General features: G+C 37.3%; 1 protein-coding gene across 11 annotated transcripts in view; it reads right to left on the bottom strand.

Moving 5' to 3' along the window:
* Prr16 (proline rich 16) overlaps positions 1 to 22,541 on the bottom strand; it is a 192,162-nt gene that overhangs the window by 169,096 nt on the left and 525 nt on the right.

The raw sequence follows: 22,541 nt of genomic DNA, 5'->3' as shown, positions 1-22,541 counted from the left end.
ATATAACTCAAAGTGGACCACAGAGTGACATGCCAAGTATAGGATTATAAACTTTTGGGGAAGCATTGTGGCATAAGGTATAGTAATAGACCAACACTGTAGATGTAGGATAAAATGTTCAATATACAGGGCAGAGAAATGTTACACTTGATACCTAGAGCATTATTCCTAATATAAATAACAGTAAGTTTAACTTCATAAAATTGTATATTTGAATCACTAAAAATTCTGCAGGAAAAAAAAGTCAAACTGATGCTATATTAGAGGTGACATATTAGAAAACCTGATGTTTGACATGGGACTAGTAGCCAAAGTATGTAAAGAACTGTCTAAATTCAATAGTAAAAAAAAAAAAACCCAAAACCAAAAAGTTTCAAAACAGAAAGACATGTGCATTATCTTAATTAGGGTTTTAATGGTGTGAACAGACACCATGACCAAGGCAAGTCTTATAAAGACAATATTTAACTGGAACTGGCTTACAGGTTCAGAGGGTTCAGTCCATTATCATCAAGGCTGGAAAATGGCAGCATCCAGGCAGGCATGGTGCAGGAGGAGCTGAGTTCTACATCTTCATCTGAAGGATGCTAGCAGAATACTGGCTTCCAGGCAGCAAGGAAGAGGGTCTTAAAGCCCACACCCACTGTGACAAGCCTACTCCAACAAGGCCACACCTATGCCAACAGGGACACAACTTCTAACAGTGCTACTCATGGGCCGAGCATATATAAACAATAACGCTCATCAAAAAGACAGTCGATCAATGAGGACTTGTGCTCAATATCATCACCACCAACTATTGTGGAATAAACCCATTACTCTTGTCAGGATGCCCCCAGATAAATAGCAGCATTCAATGCTGGTGAAGAGGGACAGCAACTGAAACGGTAGCACATGCAGAGTAAGTCAGACTGAAAAATGACCCAACCACAGAGGAGTACAGTTGACAGTTTCTGATGAATCTAATTAATAGAGAACTGCAGCATGATCCAGAAATTATATGCTCGGACAGAATTTCCAACAAAAAAAGATGACTTATGCTCAAGGGAAAACTCATAGATACATATTCAGTCCAGCTTTGTTCATCAGATTCCCAAACTGTCAACAACACAGATGTCCTTCAACATGTGAACTTTCAACACTGGATGGTGCATGACAGACTCGTCAGCAGTAAAAAGGGACAAATCGTTTGGACATGTTGATCCATAGATAATTATATAAGGTAAAAAAAGGTTCAAAAGAGTACATATAATTTGATAACTATAACTATTGCAAAAGAAAATGTACAGAAAAAGGTTTTAAGTGGTTAGGGAATGAATGAGCATGGTAGTGATTTTGGGAGAGTTGTAAAAGATGCCTGGAGAAATCCTTTTTGCATTGTAAGTTTGGAATCACAACTCCATTGATGTCAATATCCTGATTATTAGATTTTGCTGAAGATTTGAAAGGTATTTCCCTGCAGGGGGCTGGAGAAGGTCAAAGAGATCTCCATGCATCCTTCTTTATATATGCATGCGAATCTACAATTATTTCAGACTGAAAGCTTAAGTTTAAAAATCGAACAGCATCAACTCGTTAAGACTCATTAAATAACACAAAGAAAGGTACATTTTGGCATAAAATACTCTGTCACAATGAATATTTCTTTTCTGTTGTCTTTTAACGGAAGATAAAACATATAAGCAAAAAACTAGTTACAAAACTAATTTTTAAATATACAGCATGTGTTGCATATGTGAATTCAAATTAAAAGTAGACAAAGACATGAATATTAATTTATCAGTTCCATTTACCAATTTGTGACACATTTATGCTTGTAATTATGGTATCCTAAATTCACTGATTTATCAAGTACATGTAACAGTTTATTGCCAAGGTTTTGTGAACTAAACATTGCCTACAAATAGTAGTTTCAAAACAGGAATAACACTAAAAATGTATGTGTATAGCCACTCAACCTCGTGCCTAAGCTCACACAGAGCGAGGAGAGGAGGTGGTGATGTACGGCATTTGTAAGGCATTGTCACTGTCATGTTTACAGATTGCCTAGAAAATAAATCATGGGACCTCATTATTTTGCTTTCTTCTGAAGTCACTTCAGGAGGCTTAATGTGTTAGCAGAGAAACACATGGAAGAAAACGTAGTCATAATTCAACCAGCATCTGCAAGTGTCATAGCCACTCATAATGCATGATGTGCATGTTATATCACTGCCTCCACTAACGAGAACCCTAGCACATTTACAAGTACAAACAGATGCTATAAGCCAAGAGGTGACCATGGTGATTGCTATGTAATTTTGGCACTTTCTGTGCTCACCAAATATTCTAGACACTTATTGGACAGTCTTTTTATAATTTCGCATTAATAATATTCTTAAAATTAAAGATAGCACTATTGGGCTGGAGAGATGGCTTAGTGGTTTAGAGCACTAACTGCTCTTCCGTATGTCCTGAGTTCAATTCCCAGCAACTACATGGTGGCTATCTGTAATGGAATTTGATGCCCTCTTCTGGTGTGTCTAAAAACAGCTAGTATACTCACAATTAGAAAATAAATAGATAAATCTTTTAAAAATTAAAAAGTAAATAGCCAATATTTATTTTTTGCTTTTTCTTAAAGTTTTAAAATGTCTCAAATTTTTTTGTAAAATGCCAGTTTTTACACAAAGATAAAACTAATAAAATAATATACATTTTTAGAATTTTATTCAAATTGCATACCAAATAATTTAAATTATGTAAAGTATACGTAACTGATAGAATTCAGAATTCCATAGACGTCCAAGTGCTGTTCTTTCTAAAGATTGCATCATCTTAGTAAAAAGAAAATAAACTAAAATTGTCATTGCAGATTTTATTCTATGAATTCAAGACAGCATTCTGCAATTTTATGCAAAATCTGGTGGAAAGAGGATATTTTCTGAAAGCTCATGTTTTTGAAGTTTACAGCTTTTGGGGATGGAAATGTCTTTGATCTTTTCATGTTTTACCAGAGAGTCACAATGCCTTAGCCATAGTTCATGCTTCAGGCAGAATATGCATGTTCATGGGCATAAATGGCGTAGCTAGGGATATATTTTATTAAAAAACCACCCTTGTTGGTGAGCATGCTTGTTTCATAGAGGTTATTCTAAGATTGTTATATTTGCTTGCTTTTTTTGTTTCACACTAGGGGCAGAATACAAATATCGAAGGAAGTCTGTGCCCATTCTGATTTGGTGTCTGTAGCCTACTATAGACAAATAAGATTGGAAATGTCCTGAACTGGCTCAGACTAAGTTGAAACTCAAAAACTACTAATTTTACTTTGTGTTATTGCTCACACGAGTTAAGAATTGCTTAGAGAATAGTAGATATCTACTTTTGACTATGATTTTGTGTTCTGAGCTCCATTTTGTTATTGAAGCATTCAGAAATGTTCACTATTATAGAATAAAGGGTACATTATATTTTTCTATTTACAGTTTTACTGACACATACAAAGTGACATATCCTTGATTTGCTATAGATTCCACAAAAGGTAAATTTTTGACACATCCTGACATTCATTCAATTTTCAAATTCATGAATAGTTCTTTACAAATCAATAATTCTGACACAGAATCTCAGGAAAAACATTCTTTAAGAGATTTATATATTATTAAGTTTATCTATGTATATGTGTGCATGGTTTGTATGATAGAATGGCAACCATGCGCAGATGCCTAGAAGTGGGAGGCAGAAGAAAGCAAGAGGTCCTTGGAGCTGGAGTTACAGGTGATTGTGAACCACCTAACATTGGATGAAGAAACTGAATTCAGGTTCTCTGGAAGAATACAAAGTGCTCTTACCCACTGAACCATTTCTCTAGCATCCCTTACCCCAACACCACCACCAAAAGGCAAAATGTTTATCCTCAAACATTTGGAAAATAATACCAATATGTTGAATTGGTCATCTTCTCTATGCATGAAACTCTGCATGTATACACATGCGCACATATATGTGTGTGTTTATATGTAAAATCCTACAAAATTAATATCACATAAACCTTGTTTGAAAAGGATAATCCAGTAAAGTTGTGGATAGGATCCTACAGAGCCTTCAAGTTCCAACAGATTTCATTTCCACTGTGGGTTTGTAAAGCTCCATTGCTTTACATTTCCTGATGGAACACACTTCTGTATGCACAGAAGAATCTATTTTGTTTGCAGATTAAAGCATTCATTTGGATATTGGTTCTCCTAGCATTTCTCCTCTGAGACCACAATGGCAACAAGAGAATCACAAGAGTCCAAGGATGACCCACTAGAGCACAAATCTTCACTCACTGGCTTTGGAGAGTGCTTTTATACTGGACAAAATGAACTACTGTTGAATTACATAACAGACATTTGAGGGTAGTTTATGATTATAGCATAATGCACCATGGTGTTAGCCTATACAATAGCTGGATATATATTCTCTCTGTCTCTCTGTCTTTCTTTCTGTCTGTCGGTCTCTCCCCCCTCTCTCTCACCCCCAACTCTGTGTGTGTGTGTCTGTCTGTCTGTCTATGTGTGTGTAAACGTGTGTGTGTGTGTGTGTGTGTGTGTGTGTGTGTGTGTGTGTGTGTGTGTAGGCTAGTCTAGAAATAAAAGAGATCCTCTTGCTTCTGCCACCTAAGTGCTGGGATTAATAATATGATAGATGAATTCTGAAATAAGAAAAGTAGTAAAAGTGGAGCAGATACAGAACTTTAGGTACAAATTTCATTTATTCAAATTACTCATTCTCTCCAGACAAGCTAAATATACTTGTCAAGAAAAAACTCTTAGAAACTTATGAGACCAGACCATCAATAATTGTGTATTAACATTTTATAATACTCCTATGAGGTAGGTTCTACTTACTATGAGAAAATGCCCACAGGTTATTATATATTTTGAGATAATTAATCTGAATTGTCAAACAGATGAGATGTACATTCACCAGGGTTATGGATCTCTGTACATGCTTTGTGAAATCTCTTTTTCTATTGGATATTTTATTTATTTACATTTCAAATGTTATCCTCTTTCCTGGTTTCCCCTCTGAAACTCCCCTACCCCATCTTCCCCAACCACCCACTCACTCCCTCCTGCCTCCCTGACTTGGCATTCTCCTACACTGGGGCATTGAGCCTTCACAGAACCACAGCCTCTCCTCCCATTGATGCCCGACAAGGCTATCCTCTGCTACATATGAGGCTGGAGTCATGGGTTGCTCCATGTGTACTCTTTGGTTGGTGGTTTAGTCCTTGGGAGCTATAGAGGGGTCTGGCTGGTTGATATTGTTGCTCTTCCTTTGAGGTTACAAACCTGTTCAGCTCTTTCAGTTCTTTCTCTAACTCCTCCACTGGGGACCCCATGCTCTGTTCAATGGTTGGCTGTGCACATCCACCTCTGTATTTGTCAGTTTCTGGAAGATCTTCACAGGGGACAGCTATATCAGGCTCCTGTCAGCAAGCACTTCTTGGCATCTGCAATAGTGTCTGTGTTTGGTGACTGTATATGGGATGGATCCCCAGTTGGGGCAGTCCCTGGATGGTCTTTCCTTCAGACTCTGCTCAACACTTTGTCTCTTTGTTTCCTCCATTGTGTATTTTATTCCCCCTTCTAAGAAGGACTGAAGCATCTAGACTTTGGTCTTCCTTCTTCTTGAGTGTCATGGGGTCTGTGAATTGTATCTTGGGTATTCCTAGCTTTTGGGCTAATATCCACTTATCAGTAAGTGCATACCATGTATGTTCTTTTGTGACTGGGTTACCTCACTCAGCATGATATTTTCTAATTTCATCCATTTGTCTAAGAGTTTCATGAAGTTATTGTTTTTAATAGCTGAGTAGTACTCCACAATATAAATGTGTCACATTTTCTGTATCCATTCCTCTGTTGAAGTACATCTTGGTTCTTTCCACCTTCTGGCTATTATAAATTAGTCTGCTATGAACAAAGTAGAGTATGTGTCCTTGTGATATGTTGGAGCATCTGAAATGTATTAATTGAGTAAACTGAGGTGCTAGAATATGCTCACTGTGGGAGGCACCATTCTCTAGGCTGCATAAAAAGATGATTGAGAACAAGAATTTTTCAGTACAATTCTTTACTCTGGTTGCAATGTAGCAGGCTTCCTCAGGCTCTTGTAGCTAACTGTGACTTCCCCTCCTGTGGTTTCCCTACTGGGCTATGAGCCAAAAAAAAAACAAACAAAAAAAACAAAAAAAAAACAAAAAACAAAACAAAAAAACAAAATCCCATCCCACACAAGCCCTTACTTGCTTTTATTTTAATCACAGCAATGGGACAAGAAACCTAGGTAAAATTTAACAAGTGTCAATTTCCCCATTTTTATATGAAATATTTTTTACTCCCATGTTAAACTTTGCTTATAAATATGAAAATTGTGGCAATCTTAGTAACAACACCCAAATAAAACAATCATGAACTGTTTTGTATCAATATGGTAGATTAGATAGTAAATCAGATTGGATATTTCCTGGTTTACTTGAGGATTGCAAATCAATTTGACTATAAAGATTGAACTACTTCCTAATTAAGTTTATAAATTTTTGTCAATAATATCATTCTTGAAATGTTATATAAATTTTGCTCAATTTTATTAAAGTGCTACTATCAGTTTCATATTATCATTAGCCAAATACATTATTTATGACACTGTAAATAGAGCATCATAGAAAGTTTTTCTTAAATTCAAAGATCCATCTGATTTTAAAATTATGACTTTATTTGTGGAATATATTATATTCTTCCTGTATCAATAATTATAATATTCTTTCTATAATTTGTCACAAGTATTGGAATAACACCTTTATTTTCCTCTTTACTTTTTACAGTAACAAAACCTCTTGCAAAGGCTTGTAGGAGAATTTACAAAGCCCTACGTGAGTTAGACTCCTTTCCTGCTAATAAAGAAAGCGAATATCTGTAGTGGTATATGTGCTCATTTTCCCATTGCTCTGGCAAGTTTCTGGAGAAACCAACTTCAGGATAGAAGGAATCGTTTTAGCTTACCATTTTATAAAATTCTCCCCATATTTGCTTGTACCATGGCCTGGGGCAGAAACTCTAGTCACTTAAAGCCTTTGGTAAAGGCTATTCTCACTGTTTGACAGGCAAGAAGAAATGAAAGCAGAAGGAGAAGGCCACCCCCAATGACCTACTTCCTGTAGCTATGCTCATCCTTCCGGGTTACCCAAACCAAGCAAAGTAGCCTCCCCTTCTCCATCCACCCATCCAATGACAATGCTTTGTGTTTCTTTTTCCCATTCTGCAACTCTGATCTAATGGCAGGTCTGATCTCTAATTTTTTTTAAAGAAAAAAAAATGTAAGATGTTAAATCTTTTTTTCTTCCCAAGTATTTAGGGAAAAAAGAAACATTTTCATAATCCAATAAGAGCATTAGCATAGCTAGAAACATTTCAAATCTCTGAAAGCTAGATTGTACAGCATTAAAGCTGGTTCTATTAAGTAACACTAAACTGCTTGAGCACAACTTGGAACTTTTTTTGGTACCTTGAGGAAAGAAACACACATTACGAATGAAGATTCTCCTGGACAGTTTCCTGAAAGCCTTCTACTGCTCCTGGAACATGCCAGGACATCACTGGCCAGCACAGCTCTCACCGAGCTGCATGGCTCTGGTATGCTAAGAAGCTACTGGTAATATAATCCTTTGATTTGTGAGTATTAGTAACTTCAGGAAACAGATGGAGAAATCTCAAGCATTTGTGGTTCATGAAACAATCAAGAGTGCATGCACTGTACCACATTATTCTCTATATTAAAAATTTGTTTCCAACATGGCATGCAACATAACAGTTATAATCTAGTATTATGTACATAAAATAAATTTGGAAGAATTCTAAAGAGTGCCTGTTAAGTTTTAAGTCCTATTTTAAAGTGTATCAATCTTTTAATATACTACCAAATAGCAAATAGAAATTTGAAGCAGTATCACTGAAAAATCATTGAAAATAATTTTATTCTATTTTTGCCTTTAATTTCTTATTGCATTATATGTATATAGATAGATATAGATATATAGATAGATAGACAGAGAGAGAGAAAGATAGACAGAGAGAGAGAAACATTGCTTGACCTTATATCCCCCTTTCCCTCTCCCTCCTCCCTCCAATCCCTGCTGGTCCTCATCCTTTCCTCAATGACTACCCTCTCCTACTTACTTTCCTTTCTAGTCTCAGGTTTGTTTACTGGAGCACAATGGGGGGGGTTCTCTCCAGGAGCACGGACACGTTTCCAGTAACTATGCTACAGAAAAATTAATGTCCCATTTCCCCTCAGCAGTCATTAGTGGTATGCAAGTCTTCAGAGAGCACCTCATGATCTCCTTCCTGCTTCCTGACAGAATGCTGTTAGGCTCAAACTTGGGGACCTTGTGTGGTGAACTCAAAGGTACCAAAGCCTTGTTATGCTCAGAGGACAGAAGGAGGGCAGTGGTGTTGAATACTCTCTTCATGTGTTTTAACTTTATCGAATAATAAGAAACTGAAATTTAATGGTAAATATTAAGATGGCTTAAAAACTATAGGTCACATTGTTTCTGTAATATCGTCAGTTAATTTAGAAAAGAAATGTATACACTAGGCCCTAATTTATAAAAAACAAACAAACAAACAAAAAAACAGCAAATAGCAATGGAATTTCATGACAGGTTAATCATTTACATGTGCTAAAATTACTAGTAATTTATGTTAAATAAGCATATATTTTTCATTTTAACACTTTTCTTCTGCAGATTTTATGGCTATTTCCTATGGGAGTTTGAAAGGGATTTATCTAAAAGGCATTTCAGTATATTATAGCAAAATTCCATCATTAATGTTTTCCTATCCATATTCAATTCATAGAGTAAACAGGGATTTTTATTTTTCGCTTGCATATCTTTTGAATGTGTAGATACCTGATCATGTTTAAGTTGCAAATCAGAACTCTTGACTGAAGGTGTTTACAAATGGAGGAAAAAGACAGAGATGGAAATCCAGTTGTGTCCCTGACAGAAGTACAGAGATTCTACACATGGGCATGGGAGAGCCAGGCCTGGCAGCATCTTCAGAGAAGGGGGGATGGTGGTTTCTGAGAGTTTAGGGTCATAGTAACATTATTTAAGGAAAAAAAAAAACAATATTATGGAGAAACCCTGTTTCCACACAACCATCTGTGCTAAAGTGACAATGGGCTAATTTTAAATGTCCATATTTTCCAACACTAGAGGGAGTATAGAAGAGAAAAATACGGGAAGCTGAATGTAGAGCTTCTGCAGTCCCTCGGCTTTTTGTTTGTTAGGTCTCACTAAGCTGTTCATGCTTGATTCTCAAATAGTGTACTAGACTTTTATTCAAACAAGACCCATTGTCAATTTTTAAATGTCTTTTCCACTTTGTTTAAAATTTGCAAAAGTTAATGAGAAGATGAACAATATTCAAGCAGGAAGAAAGGTAAATGTTATATTTTTTGAATGTAAATATACTCTCTCTCTCCATTTCCATTTACATGTTATACTGAAAGAATTTTAATTGATTGATGGATCATGCTATTGTTTCAAAGATCTTAACGTGACATCCTTGTATTAAAAAGCAAGTGAGATTTCTCGGTTGTATTCCACACCAAATTCATGGCTTATGCAGGAAGAATTTGTTGAGAATTTTAATATTGAAGGGATACTTTAAGAACCAATGGACTGAGAACAGTGAAGATTTGATAAGGTTTTGTTTGCTTGGTCTTGTGTAATTTGAGTTTTGGCATATAAAGCATCATTCAGCATGACAGCATTCCCCAGGAAAACCTTTGGCCATTTCAAAGGATAGAATGTTGTTCTATTGTGAAATCAAAGAAGAGAAAACATGAACTCATTCAAACAACATTGATAAATAGATAAGAGTGGAAAGAATTCAAAAGACTGTGCCCATAGGTATTATGTATATTAATTCTCAGAACATATAGAAAAGTGGTAGAAAGTAAATGGTGATGGCTGTGAACTGTATGAGGTCAGGTTTAGGAGAATACATTTAGAATTAGAAAAAGATACTATTTATTTGTATTTTATATGGCTCAGGTAATCATAATATAATTACAACATTTCTCTCTTCCCTCTCCTTCCTCCAAAAATCTCACATACTTCTCAGTGTTCTTATTCAAATCCATGGCCTCTTTTACATTAATTGCTATTTCATGTGTATTATACAATCTGCTCAACCTGTATAATGTTACTTGCATGTATGTTTTCAGAGCTAACATTTGAGATTGGAAAACCAGGTGTGCTCTTTCCTGGGAAAGACAATTCTCCTGCTCAGTATTCCCTAGTTGTCTGTGGGATTTTGTGTAGGGTTAAGGTCTCACAGGCTTTTCCCTGTCAGTTTGGTATGTCCACTTGCTAAGCTCATGTCTGAGCAGTCACATTGGTGAGAATTTATAAGTGGAAGTTGCTATGTTACAAGGAGCAACAACCTTACAGAAAACTCCCTGGTTCCTACATTCACTCTCTTCCTTCTTGATGAGCATGTACTGCAAGTCAGCTGTTAGTTGAGACATACAAAGAGACAATACAGATGTTACTAACTTCTAAGAGCTAGCATTATACAGACAAGAAACAGACAACAAAACAAAATGTGAAAAATATGTTGTGCAAACTCTCCAAAACTCATGAATATCAACAGAAGTAGGACCAAGGGAGAAGTGTTGGTTAGTAAAGTTCTTGAAGCACAAGCATGAGGTCCTCAATTTGATCCTCAAAACCAAGTAAAACAGCGGGCACAGTAGCATATGACTGTATTCCCAGTTCTGGAAAGACAAAGACAGTAGGGTCTCCCTGGGGTTGCTAGTCTCATCAGCTAGTTTATCTGAATTGGTGGCATATGCTTTAGGGTGGAAAGTGATAGAGGAACCATTGAACCTCTGGCCTGCACATGAATATATGGCAATACATACACTACATATAACTACATATGCAGGTGCCAGAATTGGCCTCAAAGAGTTAGCAGTTGAAGTCAACTTGATTGTACCTATCACATTCACTCATGATATAGCAAGATTACTGCTGCTTAAGAAAAGACAACCCCATGAAGCTCAAGAAGAAGGAGGACCAAAGCACAGATGCTTCAGTCCTTCTTAAAAGAAGAAAAAATATTCATAGGGATATGGAGACAAATTTTGGAGCAGAGACTGAAGGAATGGCCATTCAGAGCCTGTCCCACCTAGGGATTCAGCATAAGTGTATATATATATATATATATATATATATATATATATATATATATATATATATATATATGTGTGTGTGTGTGTGTGTGTGTGTGTGTGTGTGTGTGTGTGTGTGTGTGTGTGTATATATATCCACCAAACCTAGACAATATTGATGAAGCCAAGAAGTAAATGCTGACATAAGCCTGATATAGCTGATAGTCCTGAAAGACTCAGTCAGAGCATGACAAATACAGAGGCGAATGCTAGCAGCCAACCTTTGAGCTGAGATCAGGGTCCCCATTGGAGGAGTTAGAAAAAGGATTGAAGGACCTAAAAGGGCTTGTAACCCCCTCAGAACAACAATACCAACTAACCAGAGCTCCTAGGGACTAAACCACTATCCAAAGAGGACACATGGACAGACCCATGTCTCCAGCTGCATATGTAGCAGAGGATGGATGTTTTGGGAACCAATGGGAGGAGAAGCCCTTAGTCTTGCCAAGACTAGACCTCCCAGTGTAGGGGAATGTCAGGACAGGGAGACAGGAAGGGGTATGTGGGTGGGGAGGGGGAACACCCTTATAGAAAAAGGGGGAGAGGGAATGGGATAGGGGGCTTATGTCCAGGAAACTGGGAAAGGGAATAACATTTGAAATATAAACAAAAAAATATCCAATTAAAAAAAGACAACCAGTTAGAAATTCATAAAAATGAAGGCCAGAGAAGTTGCAGGGAATAACAGCCAAGGGGGATGACAAAGAGTGGGAGAGGGAGAGCAGGGCCTTGGTAGCACTGTAAATACCCAAGTAAGACAGGGCATTGGTTGGGTACAAGCAGCAGACAAGTGAAAACCTGTTCAAACTTTGAACATATATCCAATCAGGCTATCATGTGGCTTAGAGTTAATTGATAGTGGCCCCCAAATATAGTTGAGAGACATCTCCAAGAGACATGGGAAAGGCGACAGAGAACACTGTCTATAAGGAGAAAAAGATTGGAAAGTAAAATGCAGATGGAGACGTTAATTACTAGTTAGGCAAATTTAAGAGTCAGGGACCCATTATTGGAATTTATTCAGTTTGGATAAATAAAAGGAAAAATTAAATTACAAACAAAGTATAGCAATTTGAGTTAACTCATCTCCAAGGAAGGTGGCAGGGTTTATCAGTAGGATGTGAAACTACAGGATCTTCCATCACCTGGAAAAAAAATGATCAGAGACTTCAAGAGTTACTAATATATAATACTAGCACCTTCTATATTACAGAATCTGGCACTGAAAACCGACTGTTAGATTAAATAACTGGGCCACTGACGACCTGGGAAGAGACAGCTTTGCTTTAGTGATGAGAAGAGACCTTGTTGTAAGGGATTTTTAAAAAGGTAAGAAGAAACACGTGTTGACACAATAGACCACTGGCTCAAGTTTATTTTAAAGGAAAACTAAGAAATGGTATGTCAACATTCAGGAAACTATGTCAAAAATAGTTGTATTTCATTTCATTTACATTTTAAGAGCAATCCTCTAACAAACAGCTAAAAGATACAAGGGTAATGAGAGAAATGGGAAGGTTAGTGAGTTCCTTGAGTAAACTAACAAGAATAACTTAACCCTCCAGTGAGTGATGGGCTTTAAGCCCTTGATATGCTTGCTAGGTATTCCTAAAATTGACTCTCCAAATTCTCCATCAAATACGGATGAAACTTTGGACATACATTAGAGCATGAGTGGTGATCCCAATTATATCCCAATTATATTAGGATGCAGAGACAATAACGTGGAGTTTGAGGACACTCTGAGATGCTTAGTCAATGTCCCCACTGGGAATAGAATTATGTTGAAAATGAGAAAATGCTTGCTCAGTTCTTCAATGGATGTTATCTGCTTATGCTAGTAACAATGGGGTTATTTTTGTGTATTGCCAGTTTATGCAGTTCTGGTAGTGACTGACACATGACTTTTTTCCCCCAAAAGTAACATCCGCTCCATTGCAAGCTACGCAATCCTCTCTCCAGCAAACTCTGGCTTCTGTGGGTCTTGAGGAATTATGATCAGAAAATTTCTCTTTTCAGTAATTTTGCCAGAATTATTCACATTGTATACAACGGAACTCACGTAAAAAGCTCATTCCAATGTATGTAAACATTAATAATTTGACAGATTTAAATAATAACTGATCATTGTGATGTAATCATTCTTTGACAACAGAAATTCTCATTGCAAGAGTTGTTTCATAAAAGTATGTCCCAGCCTTTGTAACTGGTGAAAATTTCAGAATATATCAATATGACTCACTACCGTAAAATAACAAACTAATACATATGATTACAAGTTCCAAAGACTTACCCTCACCTTGAAATCATGATACAATGCAGGAGTTACTGTCAAGTTTACTCAAAGAGGTTTTTACAGAATTAACTCAGAATTTAACATAAAAAGTGAGATAGATCTGTCTTCTATTTTTTGGTCACTATACAATAGCATGGTCTTTGCTTTTCCTATATTTCTCTAACCACTGACCTAGAACTGAGGCTCTCTCCCTCCCACAAGTAAGGTTCTTTGAGAGTAGGTCCTTAAGTTTATTCATGCATGTATCCTTCAGGATCTACAGAACAACAACTTGCGTATATCAGAAACTCAATATATATTTCATAATTCACAAATATACATTGCAGAAAAAAATAAAACTAAGAACAACAAAGAATGATGCCTTCCTGGGGCAAGTTTTATGAACCTGCTTAAAAGTGAGCTCTGGGAATATTTTATCTCATAGAAAAATGCTATGCTGTGTTGCTTATGTCAGAAACAGCAAAATGAATGAGCCGTCAGTCACATGTTGTCTTGATAATTTCAAAGAGCAGTGGACTTACAGACATGCACACTTAGAAACTTCAAAAATAACCAAATTCCTCATGAACTGCTCATGTGCTCACTAGAATAAAGCCATCTGTTCTAGTTTCCATTTCAATTGCTCCGATAAAACACGTTCCAGAAACAACTTAGGGACAAAAGGGTTCATTTTTATTTCGTCCTACAAATCATGAGTCATGAACTATCACTGAAGGAAGTCAGGGCAGGGATGGAAGGCAGGAACCAAGAAGCAGGAACTGAAGTAGAGACCATGAAGGAATGCTGCTTTCTGGCCTGCTTCCAGGCTCCCATTCAGCTCCCTGTTTATACAATCCAGAGCCAATTGACCTGTGTGGCACCACCCACAATGAGATGGACTTTCCTCTCTTCATTGGAAATCAAGAAAATGCCGGCAGACAACTTCTCAGCATAGGGGCCTTCTTCCCACATGTCTCTAGTTTGAATCAGCTGACACAAACTAACAGTGTACCATCTGATTTCAGCTACGAGTATACTGACGTTTGTTCCATTTTCATGAATATAGACTGTTAGTCTTTGAACTTTAAAGACAGAGCTCACACTACAGATCGAAAACATGTGAGTTTAGCAGTGGCTGTTTTATCACTTTCCTTGCTTACTCCTCATTCATAGAAAGTTCACACGATATGTGTAGACACACAATGATAGCCTGAGTTTGGTTCTAGGAGAAATGTTCCCTATCTTGAACATTTGTTCAGAGTATGATATGTAGCAAAGATTAAGAACCACTGACATTGAAAGAAAATTGACTTGGTCAGCGATACTGAACTTGGCATTTTTCTGTCACAGACGTCACAGTTTGAAATCTTGTGATAAGATTTCAATGTTGTGAAGAAGGAAAGTAGCAGAGTAGTGTATCTGTTAACCTTGGTCGCGGTGCTAGAGGGAGAAAAACCTGTTAGGAATCATTAAATTTTCCTGTTGCAGATAAGCATGCTCTCCACAGTGAAGAATCTACTCATGCTGTGCCAAACATCACGATAACAGTACAATTAAAAATCCACATTAATCTGAGTCATTCAGATTATTCTACACATGAAACTGTCCTTAAACAGTATCTGTGTAGCATTTGCACAGTTTAGGAGAAGTGGCAAGGATCCTAAGTAAATGTTCTGTGCTTACAATAGTCCTATTCTTTACCTGAAAGTGGGATCTTGGAGTTTAATTACTCGGAGACTCCTATCTTTCCATCTTCAGGAAGGTACGTAAATACACAGACTAGCTCAGCAGAATAAGGCAGCATTTGTCTTACATTGACAGGCCACCTCGTGAGTGTATCCTGATTTGGGAATTAATTAGATAAGGTTTTATCTTTTCATTTCGGTAAATATTAGATTCTGGCTCATGTTTAGAGATGATATCACTGACTTTAGCCTTCTAGATCACACAGGAAATTTTCACATAGAGCAGTTTTTTCCTAATGACCTTGCAATATGATGAAATCCGTTTCCTCATATCTCACCAGAAAGGAAACAATCAGTATTCCAAAGTAAGGCTACTTCTTGACTTTTCTTTTTAATGTGCTAGAAAGTGAATGGGTCACATCACTTGAACACAAAATACTCACATTATGAATCAACCCAATCCTCTTTTTTTTTACCTGATTAAGAATTTAATAAATCCTCCTAACTCACTAAATAAAACATAAAGTAAAACAACTGTCAAATCCCAGCCACCAAGGTAGACTCTTACTTCAAATCCAATACGATAACAAAAGATGAGTACTTCCCAAATTACTTTTTTCTTCATTGGAACGACCTGGGCAGAAATGGAGCTGTAGATCAGTGCTAATGTGCTTGCCTCGCATGTACATGCCCTTGGTTGATACCCAGCATTCAAACACACACAGACACAGACACAGACACAGACACAGATACAGACACACACACACACACACACACACACACACACACACACACGTGAACATATCTTGAGACTCTGGAATCATGCTTCTTGGCTTTCCCTTTTATGTTCTAAGCCATGATATTGAAAATCTGCATAACATTCACAATTTATTGAACCACTTACTTACTTAAAAAATCAACACTGCAGAATCTAATTTATTCACTATTAATGTTGCCTCATCCAGGTACCTGAATCTCAGGATGCCTTCCCGGGGGGGATAATAAAAAGATTGTTACCAGTGAGATATTAATTCATACACAAAGGCTCAAATACTTTTTTTAGTATCAGTCTGAATCATAAAACATGTGTGTGTGTGTGTGTGTGTGTGTGTGTGTGTGTGTGTGTGTGTGTGTATTCTGATTTGGACATTAATTAGATAAGGTTTTATCTTTTCATTTTGGTAAAAATTAGATTCCGGTTCTTGTTTAGAATTGGTATCACTGACTTGAGCCTTCTAAATCATACACACACACACACACACACACACACACACACACACACAGACACACACACACACACACACGTAATTGCTGGCAGAAAAACTGGTATACTTGAAGAATTTAAAACTTCCATTTTAAATTAAGAAAAAACAAAGTCAAAATAAGTAGAAGCAATATAGTAGTGAGATGTCTACTCTCCAACACAAACGTGGTATTTAAGCTTCACTTCATTAGTGCAAATGCTATGAGCAAGGGACTTAACACATATCATCTTAGTTTTCTCATAGATAAAATGAGAAATAAAAGTTACAAGGATTAGATAGGTTAGTAATGTTTCAAGTATGTAGTAGACAGCCTGGTAGAATGTAACACTTCTCTTTAGCCATGCTTGTTGCCAAAGCTGCTCCTCTCAATGATACTTAATAACCACACAAGTTAGAGAAGAGTTGTATAGGTAATGGTATCTATAGCTATCACCTACCATATAGTAGCTATACACTAGAGATTTTATATATAACTCATATTTCTCTTACTGCATCCCCACTACAATATCCATACCAAAAGACTAAAAATAAATATAAGAATGTTCAGTATTATCTATTATCTACTTCTGGGTAATATTTTTTATCTTCTCATTTGAGGCATCATCATAGATGTTTTATAAGATGGCATGATTTCTGTCATAAAAAAGGATGCTCTTTAAAATAATCATAGCCTTTGTTGTACGTTAATTTCACATTAGCAGCCTGATATCTTGGTTTCATTTATCAGACTTTTAATGAGACTGTAAACTAGCTCCATAAAAAGACCCTGTCATCTCTTTTCGGGGGAAAGTATGTGTAGCCCAGATTTTTATTCCTCTCTTTCCTAAGACTTCGACTTAAGTATTTGAAATCCTTAGAACAGCAGGGTGGAAAAACACAATCCAGGTAACAATGAAAGCTATTACATCGATTCTGTTATTTTTTTACTTTACTATTGCCTGAAGCACATTAGTACTTTAAGGCTGCTTCAGTTTCTCAGCAGATGATTCTCTATGTTTTAAATGATTTGACTCATTAAGGTAGAGAGAGAGAGAGAGAGGGAGAGGGAGAGGGAGAGGGAGAGGGAGGTGGAGGGGGAGGGGGAGAGGGAGAGGGAGAGGGAGAGGGAGAGGGAGAGGGAGAGGGAGAGGGAGAGGGAGAGGGAGAGATGGTTAGGGCTTGTTATTAGCTGTCAATGTGCTCATAGAATCATTTTTTTCAGTCACGTTGTAAGGCATCATATTTAAGAAGAAATTAAGGGTAATAGGTGGATTCCAACATTTAGTAGGCACACTGCAGTTTTGGTAAGGTAAAGTATAAAGTAGTAAGGATACAGTGATCCCTACTATTTAGTGCACTGTTGGCTTCCATTCAGTCATGATTTTAGAACTCAGAAAATACTGCAGAGATCATTCCCTATAATTTGTTCTAATAATGCCTTTTATACGCATGGACTCATTAACTAAAAATACTGTAGGATTTCCCAGAGCAATAAAATACAGAACTCCAAGTGGATAAAATAATAAAAAAAGACCATTACGTGACTCACAAGATGGCTCAGTGGTTAAAGGCACTGACTGCTCTTCCATCAATAGACTTGGATTCAGTTCCCAGCAGCAACATGTTAGCTCACAACCAAGTTCAAGGGATCCTCCGCCCCCTGCTGGCCTCAAAGGTGCACACATATAGCCAAAATACAATAAAAAAAACCACAAAAACAAAAACAATAGCACAGTACTTTTTAAAAAGAAATAATATTCCAAAGCAAGAATATCTGACCACTGTTAATTCTGTTATTAATCAATGCCAGATGGATTTTCCAAGTTTTCTAAGTTTAACTTAAATTGTACTCTTTTTTACTATGGAATATAAAAAAAATGGGTGCTTTCCATTTACCTGCCTAGTTGTTAAATCCATTCATGAAATAATTCTAGCTCACTAACAACAGAACTGTTTCTATTTTTCCTCCATGATACCTACTGGCAAACACACATCTTATCTGATCTAAACATAAAGGTTACATATTGTCTGTTAAAGTTTGTTTCCTTCATATAATAGTAACAAAATTTAAAGCAATGAGATGTTACAATAAAAGTTCAAGGCTGTAAACAGTCTGAACAAAACGATAATTCAGCTAAACCAACCAAGACTGATTATGAGAGATTCCTGTAAATAAACATTTAATGAGAAATGTTTCATAATTTCCATCTTCTAAAGTAGCACACAGACTGTTACAGTATATTGAATTATTTGAGAAATTTTTTTAAACTAGATTTATTTCTACATTCCTTAGTGAAAAGTTGATCACCAACACCTGTTATACCAAGGTGTTTAATTTTATTCATTAAACCCTAGAGTCTCACCAACACTTTTTTTTCAATTAATAGAAATCACAAAAATAAACTATGTATCTCAATGATGCATTTTGTTAATGCCTTTTCCTGACTACCTCTTCAAATCGTATACTTATTTAAAGGGGAGAATTCTATTTTGGGTTTATATTTTCACAAAGTTCTAACTCTTCACAGAGGTCTCAAGTATTTACTCAGGACACATGAATATGTGATGTCTTATACACCGATCCATTTACGTTCATTATGAAAATCTGGATAATTTTTAAGTTTCTTAAAGTTCTTATCTTAATGCCTTCTTACATCGCACTTTCTTCACTCACAGAATGCCATACTCCTGAGTACATAGCCAGTACAGTTTTAAAATGAACTTGTATGAATAGGTACTCAACCTCAATTTCTTCTTTACATCAACAGTCAGAGTAGCCAGTAAAAGCCATAATGACTTTTATATTACTGATGGTTAATGGTAGGCTAAACACATCTTAGGTAAAATTTTGGGTATGAACAAAATGTATTCATTTTAGTAACAATCAGACTTGTTACATGGTAGATATGGAATGAACACATGTAGAGTGCCAATTTTAGGTTGTTTTTTCATGACAGCACACAAAGCTAAACAATTCATAATATTTATGAAAGTCTTAAGTTGTACTGAGGTTTTATTCAATTGTGAGGTTGAATGAACTGTATTTGCGTGTTCTAGAAATCCCACCTCTCTCTTAATAATAGTCAATTCAACTATAATGAATTAAATGCCTATTACTAAACAATGAACAGAGAAAAATACAAGGACTCCTTTTACTGAACAGATTGGAGTTTTCTTACTAATGATTAAGTGTTTTAAACAGCTAGTAAAGGGACCAGATTCACCCTGCCTTTCTGAATTCAGAAAGCTACTATTAAAACAATCATGAATCTAAGAGAGAGAAAAGGCGGGACTGAATGGGAGGGATGGGAAGAAAGAGAGGGATGAAGAAAACGTTGTAAGTATACTTTAATTTCAAAACTATTAAAATAATCAAATAAAAAATAAGTCTTAGTGGTAAGGTTTGTACAAAAGTAAAAGGCAGGATGTTTAAATTTTAAGTTGTAATTAAAATAGAAAACAAAAGTGGTAAGCAAACACCATGTAGTGACTGGCAGCTCTTTAATCAAAATTATGCTATTACATTAGTTTTCATTCCAAGCTAACAGAAGTTCACTATTAATTTATATGAGTATATTATAGTTTTAAAACATAGTGTTATCAATAAATAAATTTGAATTTTGAATGCAATAATTTATATGACGTATAATTACACATTATTATGAACTGCCAAAATATTACATGTCACATTTGACGTATCAATTGCAACATTTATATGTACATGTCTTGGGTAGAGGAGTGAACAGGCTTTGTAGAGTTTACAAAAGTTTTATCTTTCGCTTCATGAAAGACATGCTTAGTCGGGCATGCTCTATTGTTCAAAACAGATCAAGACTGCACAAGTGCAAGAGGTCATAGGTTAAACATGCCCTATAAATATTTTGTCCTGGAAATAACTCCCATTCCTCTTATATAAATAGCCCGTTTTGAGACTTAGTTTAGTATATGCACTCCCATGTGCAAGCCTAGGATGACGATGTCCACAGAGAAGTTAGTGACAGTGATACCATATCATAAATACTCATTTGTCACTCATAAATTTCACGTTTGTGCCGAGGTTTTACCCCAAAAGGCCATGGTAGTGAATGAAATCTTGCAAGCATCAGAAGATGATGTTGCTTCTACCTCTGTCAGAACGCTCCATCTGTTCTGTTGCTTTTCTATCCCTTTAAGAAATAACGGACTTTTTTCTCATAAATATAATTTTCTTTAAAAAATGAGTTCACTGAAAGACCTTCAGACTCCTCTGTTTACATCTCCAATTCTAGCCAAAAACTAGAGAGAGGTTAGACATTTTCCTGTATATTTTCATGTTCTTAAATTCCAATAATAATAATAATAATAATAATAATAACAACAACAACAACAAGATCGTTAGTAGTGATTTCTGCATTATTCTGTCCCAGACAGTAACTGTCCTGACACATGATTATAGCCCACAGAGGCCTGGCTACCTTTCTTAGTCTCACCCTGTAAACAAAACAGTCCATACCCTTTGGTGCTAATGGTTTCCTATATCCACTATCTTAAAAAAATATATAAACCAGGGGTGTGCCAGGAGGAGTTCATTTGAACTGTTCATTTTTAAAACGATGAGAACGTTACAAATGAAAACACAAACTGCCGAACATAGAAGGTAGAAACATAACGAAGAAAGAAACATCTCGAGCCTTGGATTGCAGGGCATAACCTTCCCATCTGCCAACTAGTTGTGAAACAAGCCTAGGAAAACCTTGCAAACACTAACAAGTTTCCTAATCCATCGCTATCCAAAACCAATCTCAGGACCTGAGCTGTAATCCTGTTCTGTTTGCGGAGAAACACGCAGGAATGAATTCATCACTGGCCAGCAATGGATCATCTTAAGGAGCTTTGAATTTGGTCACAAACCCGGGGTTTTGGTCATAGAGGTAATGCCGGGGAGAGTCCTCATATTTGGGCTGGAAATGTCAGGATAATCTCCAGGGGTCAGTCATCCAAACAGTCCCAAATCTCCTCCCCCTTGGCTCCGAAAACCGAGTTACAATTTCAGATTTAGGCTATGATCTCCTGTCCCCTTATCTTTCCAGGGAGACCACCACCACCTAAGAAGTTTGCCTTCTTGCAGCTGGAGCTGCAGATACCAAGAGCCACACCAGTAGCCTACTCCTTAGTGAAGCACCGCGCTGGGCATTGCCACTAGCTCCCCCAGCCACAGGAGGCAGCCAGGTTGACAATGAGACCCACCTCAAGCACGCTGGCTCTCACTGGGGCCCTGAGCCACTGAGACTGCCTGAGTTACACAGCCTCAACCTGACACCTCACCTCTTCCAATCCAATTCACCAGGGTGGGGAGGGGCGGAGTACATTGGGGGTCGGATACTGGCGGGGGAGGGGAAAACAATTCCTGTTCTAAAGAGCCAGGATGCTAATGGCGAGACCACAAAACACAAGCAACACACATATACACATACACACTCTCCTGTAAGCACTACTGCTCAGGTTCTGTGCCAAGTGATGACAGAATTAAGGGAAGGAAGTGAAGAATGGCGACACTCAGGGTGGCGCGAAGGCCCAGAGTTGCTGGAAACATTTGGGAAAGGACAGGGAATGTTTCAGGAATTGCGAAAGTGAGAAAGTCCCAGACATCTCTCAGTCACCCAAGCTCAATTCTCCGGTCAGCACCCAGAGTCGCCTTCTTTCGGATAGGGATTGAGAATAGGGAGGCGAGCAAGAGCTGGGCTTCCCCCTCCCAGTGCCCTCCCTGGCCTGGCCCAGGGCCCAGAAGCCGCCCCCCTTCAGTTCAGCTTCCAGGGGCTGCCAGACCAGGGACGGACTTGCCAAAGGACTCTGGAGGAGCAGCAGGGCAGGCAAAGAGCATCCTACTAGCTCTGGCCAGCCCGTGCCCACGTCTTTTCTGGTCGACACACCCCCAGTTAACCCCTTCCCCTGACACCACTGACAGTCCTGTGGAGACAGTAGCTTGCCTCCATCCCTCCCACCATCCTATCCAGTCCATCAATTAAAACACTAGTTGATTTCTGTCTGATTAAAAGAGAGAGAGAAAGAAAGTGCTCCAAC

This window comes from Rattus norvegicus, chromosome 18, assembly GCF_021556685.1.
Source record: "Rattus norvegicus strain SHRSP/BbbUtx chromosome 18, alternate assembly SHRSP_T2T, whole genome shotgun sequence".
NCBI lineage: Eukaryota > Metazoa > Chordata > Mammalia > Rodentia > Muridae > Rattus > Rattus norvegicus.
Note: the sequence above shows the minus strand (reverse complement) of the source record. Positions and strands in the feature narration are given on the sequence as shown.